We start from the raw sequence: 6,455 nt of genomic DNA on the forward strand, positions 1-6,455 counted from the left end.
GAACTGTGAGTAAAGGCCCTGAACTGCATCACTGACTCCGTGTCGTTACTGCTGCTGCCCTGCACCATCACCCCCATCCTCCGCATACACTGCCCTGAGGCTATACTCCTCCCGTGGGGAGTTATGCTACGCTCTGCTGCACCCACAACACCAGCCTTAGCGGTCTGCCCTGTAGCGGCGGTTCACTCTGACCGCAATCCACGGGTGGCGTAGTCGGACATTTAAACATCAAAACCACATAAATAGTTCCGCCACTGGTTTGACCGCCCTGAGCCACGGAACCGGATCGCCGCCACGAAGACTACAACCACCAGCATCCACCAAAAAGGGTCCGGCTCCGGGTGTCCCAAGGCCCAGGGGGTGCGTCAGAACATTTTCATCACCTTTCACAATCACCAATGGGACAAGGCAGGGATGTCCTTTGTCCCCTCTCTTATACATCCTAGTGACGGAGCACCTGCTCTCATCAATTCGCCATAACCCCAATATTAGGTGGATTGAGGTGGGAGGCACCGAGTACAAGTGCTCTCTATTTGCTGATGATGTCCTAGTATATATCACTCAATCACATATATCCATCCCTGCTGTTATGGCTGAAATAGATCACTTTGTTACATGGTAACATTTTAAAATCAATGCAGCGAAGTCTGAGGCCCTCGATGTCTCCCTCCCTAAATCCATATAGGATTCCATCCAGTCCAACTTTCCCTTTGCCTGGCCCTCACAGGGTATCAAATACTTAGGAATTCCTATTCATAGAGACCTCTCCCATCTATGTTATCTTAATTTTGGGCCCTTTATTGAACAATTCCATACAGACCACGGTTGGCAAGTTGGAACTGTGAGATTCACTACGTGCACCACTGGTATTTTGTGGAAAAGCACATGTAAGATTCTGCAACAGTCTCTGCTGATACTCCTGCATGCGTGCATCCCTTTCTATGGCAGGAATAATTTCTGCAAATTTACTTTTGTACCGGGGATCTAACAGTGTGGCAACCCAGTAGTCAGGATTATTTCTAATTCTCACAATTCGAGGGTCATGTTGCAGGTAGTGCAGCAAGAAGGCACTCATGTGTGTTGCGCATCCAGGAGCACCAAGTCCCTGTTGTGTTGGTGGCGAGGTAACAATCATGCTTCCTTCCTCTGTCCTCTCCCCCCAACCTCGCACAACAGAAATGTGATCAAGGTCTCCCTCATCTGATGAGTCTTCCATCAGTTCGTCCTCCACTTCTTCCTGGGCTCCTGCACCTTGCTCACTAGTTTGGCTGCTACCATGCGCCCTGGTAAAATCATCTCCCCCACCCTCACATGCCTGCCGCCCTGGTGCTGCCGACCGTCTGGACCTTGCAGATGTTAGCCCTTCCGCATACAACTCCTCCTCCTCTACTTCCTCCACCTCCTCTTGTGCCACCACCTGACTCCGAATTCTGTTTAACATATGCTCCAGCATGTAAATCACCGGAATAGTCATGCTGATAATGGCATCGTCAGCACTAAACATCTTCGTCGCCATTTCAAAACTGTGCAGAAGGGTGCATAGGTCCCTGATCTGAGACCACTCCTCCAGCGTGATTTGCCCCACCTCTGAATCTCGTTGGCCCAGGCTATACGTCAGAACGTATTGCACCAGGGCTTGTCGGTGCTGCCACAGTCGCTGCAACATGTGCAGAGTTGAATTCCACCGGGTAGGCACATCGCATTTTAGCCGGTGAAGTGGCAGGCCCAACGACTTCTGTAGAGATGTAAGTCGCTGAGCTGCGGGATGCGAACGGCGGAAGTGAGCACACAGCGACCGTGCCCTCTGCAGAAGGCCATCTAGTCTGGGATAGTGGGCTAAAAATTGCTGGACAACCAGGTTCAACACGTGAGCCATACAAGGCACGTGTGTGACATTGCCCCGGCGAAGGGCCGCACCCAGGTTTGCAGCATTGTCGCACACGGCCTTCCCTGGTTTCAGGTCCAGTGGAGACAACCATTCATGAAATTGGTTCTCCAGAGCTGACCACAACTCCTCAGCTGTGTGACTCACATTTCCCAGACATTTCAATGTAAAAACCGCCTGATGACGTTGAGCCCTACTGCCAGCATAGTAAGGAGGTGTGCAGGATCCCTTCTGCGCAGTTAGAAAGCTTGTGGCATGACCAGACAGGCTTTGGGTGCAGGTGGAAGACCGAGAGGAGGTTGAGGAGGCAGAAGCAGTGGAGGAAAAATGACATAAAGAGGATTGACGCACAACTCGTGGGGACGGCAAGACTTGGACAGCAGCCCCTTGTCCTGCTCTCACCATAGTTACCCAGTGCCCAGTCAGCGACATGTAACGCCCCTGTCCATGCCTACTCGTCCAAGTGTCTGTGGTGAAATGCACCCTGTCACACACAGAGTTTCTCAAAGAAGCGGTGATGTTGTGTGCGACATGCTGGTGGAGCGCAGGCACACCTTTCTTTGAGAAGTAGTGCCGACTGGGCATCTGGTACTGGGGCACTGCGACGGACATAAGGTCTCGAAAATCCTCTGTGTCCACCAGGCGGAAAGGCAGCATTTCTGTAGCCAAGAGCTTGCAGATGGTGAAATTCAACCTCTTAGCTTTCTCATGGCTAGGAGGAAATGGTCTTTTACTTGTCCACATCTGAGGGACCGAGGGCTGGCTATTGTGCTTAGACGGGGTTGATAAGGGTGTCCCCGGCAAACTGCCGGTCTGTGAGGAAGATGCAGGCGGACATGTTAGGTTGCCTTGATCCAAAGGTGGTGCTATCGATGTCGGACAGCGCTCAAGACCAGCTGGTGTTACCACCTCCAAAGAAAATGATGACCTGCCAATCACGCTGGCTGTTGCGGGTAAAGAGGTGGCAGGTCTGCGCCCCAAAACAGGTGTGACTGCTGTCCCCCCAGTCACAGAGGATGAAGAGGCCGCGGATGCACAAGATATGGCAGACGGTGGTTGGCCCGGCCGGCTAGACCGCATTGTAGCACACTGAGCTTCCCACTGCAACTTATGCTTCATGTCCATGTGCCGGTTCATGCATGAAGTACTCAAACTATGTATTTTTTGGCCTCTACTTAGCTTTTGCTGACAAATGTTACAGATAACACGAGTTGGGTCATCTTTATCGATCTGAAAAAATGCCCAGGCTATGCAAGGCTTAGCACCCATGCGACCTGAAGAGCCACCACGACTTGTGGTGAGAGGCAGAGTTGTGTTTGAGGATGCAGTTGTTGACGTGCTTCCAGTACTACGTCTCTGTCCAGGAAGGCGCAACCTGACCTCGTCGTCACTAGCATCTTCCTCCACCTCCTCTGCTGACCTCATCTCTTGGCTGACTGTGGGTTGACAGTAAGTGGGATCTCCGACCTCATCATCATCACCCTGTGCGTTATCACACCCGTCGTCCTCAGAGCCAACCTGTTCCTGCCCTGACAAAAAACTAAAGTTGTCGCTCCAATCAGGTATTTGAGTCTTATCATCGTCTTCCTCATTGTCTCCACCAACAGGAGTTACAGTTTGGGAATGAGGGTCTACATTATGGTCAGAACCTTCTGCGTCTGGTCCTGGATCCGACTCATAAAGATTCTGGGCATCAGTGCAGATCATTTCCTCGTCTGGATTCACAGAAGCGCTGGAGTCGACCTCTGATTCCCAGGCTATAGTATGAGTAAACAGCTCTGCAGACTCAACCATCTGTTCTACCTCATACTCAGACGGGCAGCTGGAGATTTGGGAGCTGTGAGGAAGCAAGTGCGATTTGGGTGACACCTTTGAGGACTGGAGTATTTGTGATGTTGAAGTTGATGTGGAGGAGAGCCCACTTAAAGGAGCACTTGATATCCGTTGAAGCACCTGCTGTTTTTGTGCCTCATCTGGAATTTGTAGCGATTGGCGTGGCCGTAAGAAAGGGATCTTATCACATTGTCCGCTAAAAGAAGTAGACATTTTAGTTTGGCTGGAAGATGGTCTTTCTTCTGCACCTACCCCACGGACACAACCTTTTTTCCCCTTCCCAACACGCCTATTCCCCTTTCCACCAGCAGCAGGCCTTTTTCCACTCATTTTGGTGGTTAACTAATTCACAACTCTGGAGTTGTTTGCACAAAAAAACAATGGATGGTAACCGAGCAGAGCTGAGTGGCCAAACTGTGGTATTAGGCCAAAACTATTGGCTGGGTTAGATGCAGAAAAAAATTATTTTTAATTTGCAACCTGATGGAGGTCAGTATAGATGGACTAATAGACCAAGTCCCACACACCGCTAGAAGCCCAAATATTTTTTCAGAGCTAGATGCAGAAAATTTTTTTATTCAATTTGCAACCTGATGGAGGTCAGTATAGATGGACTAATAGACCAAGTCCCACACACTGCTAGAAGCCCAAATATTTTTTCAGAGCTAGATGCAGAAAAAAATTATTTTTAATTTGCAACCTGATGGAGGTCAGTATAGATGGACTAATAGACCAAGTCCCACACACTGCTAGAAGCCCAAATATTTTTTCAGAGCTAGATGCAGAAAAAAATTATTTTTAATTTGCAACCTGATGGAGGTCAGTATAGATGGACTAATAGAACAAGTCCCACACGCTGCTAGAAGCCCAAATATTTTTTCAGAGATAAATGAAGAAAAAAATTATTTTTAATTTGCAACCTGATGGAGGTCAGTATAGATGGACTAATAGACCAAGTCCCACACACTGCTAGAAGCCCAAATATTTTTTCAGAGCTAGATGCAGAAAAAAATTATTTTTAATTTGCAACCTGATGGAGGTCAGTATAGATGGACTAATAGACCAAGTCCCACACACCGCTAGAAGCCCAAATATTTTTTCAGAGCTAGATGCAGAAAAAAATTATATTCAATTTGCAACCTGCTGGAGGTCAGTATAGAAGGACTAATAGAACAAGTCCCACACACTGCTAGAAGCCCAAATATTTTTTCAGAGCTAAATGAAGAAAAAAATTATTTTTAATTTGCAACCTGATGGAGGTCAGTATAGATGGACTAATAGACCAAGTCCCACACACTGCTAGAAGCCCAAATATTTTTTCAGAGCTAGATGCAGAAAAAAATTATATTCAGTTTGCAACCTGATGGAGGTCAGTATAGATGGACTAATAGAATGATGCTATGCCCAAAAGATTTTACTTCACTAGGTGCAGTAAAAAAATTGGTATTCTATACACAGGTGCTATATCTTGCAACACAGATAGGCTACTCCACTGACTAACACACTCTGCAATAGGCCAAAAAGGATTAGCTTTGCTAGATTCAGCCAAATGCTGTGAAAAAAACTTGCACAGCACTGGCACAGACCTGCCTGGCAAAAACTGATAGGAACTGATGTAACCTAGTCCTGAAAAGGACTCCAATTACAATTAGTCTTTACTCCCACAATCTATCTATTTAAGAGCACAGACCTGCCTGATAAAAGTCGTAGGAAATGCTGTAACCTAGTCCTTAAAAGGACTGCAATCACAACTATTCCCTACTCCCAAGCTATCTGTATATTTGTGCGAAAATTGGCTTGAAATTAACAAGGTATAGCGCACACAGCAACAGCGGTGCCGTCTAACACGCAGCTGCAGCAGTGAGAAAATGGTGGCGACGGGGAAAATGGCTTGGTCTTATAGGGCAAGGACATGTGACATACACTGCCAATCACACATGCCCTTGCTTGTGTGAAAAAAAGCACTTCGCTCCGTGTGTGCGCTGCTGATAGGCTGACAGATTGCACCTCCCCACTGCAAATGCGGGAAAGAGAAAAAAAATTGGAGATCTTCATTGTTCCTGCAGAGATCCATCCCCTGCCCCTCCCCCCGCCCCGCTGTACACTCAAACTGCGTATTAACATTAATTTTCATCATTACTGAGAAAAAATCCAGTTATGATTTTGGTGCACGAACAGTTATCGAACATAACCTCGAACAGCCGAATTTTTCTCAAATTGTTCGTGTTCGCCGACCGGCTCGAACACCGCCCAAAACAGCTCGAATTTGAGATTGGCGAACAGTTCGAGTAGAACAACGCTCATCTCTATTAGTGATTAAAGATGAGCGTCAGATGGGGAAAGAGAATCACCAATTGGGATGTTAAAATCTCCCATGATTATCGTGGGGATGTCGCAGGATAGAAAATTTGGAAGCCAAGCAGCAAAGTGATCCAGGAACTGACGAGAGGGACCTGGAGGGCGATAGACAACCGCCACTCGCAGGGAGAAGGGCCGGTAGAGTCTGACTGTGTGGGCCTCAAAAGAAGGGAAGATAAGGGAGGGTACAGGGGGGATAACCTGAAAAGTACATTTTGTTGAAAGAAGCAGACCAACACCTCCACCTGATCTGTTGTCAGGTCTCAGTGTATGAGAGAAGGGTAGGCCACCATAGGAGAGAACTGCAGCGGCGGTGGTGTCCAACTGCTGGATCCAGGTTTCAATGAGAGCCAGAAGGTTGAGGGAATTAGAGAGGAAA

The sequence above is a fragment of the Phyllobates terribilis genome, unplaced genomic scaffold (assembly GCF_046119375.1).
Source record: "Phyllobates terribilis strain yellow unplaced genomic scaffold, ASM4611937v1 Scaffold_4__5_contigs__length_816908805, whole genome shotgun sequence".
NCBI lineage: Eukaryota > Metazoa > Chordata > Amphibia > Anura > Dendrobatidae > Phyllobates > Phyllobates terribilis.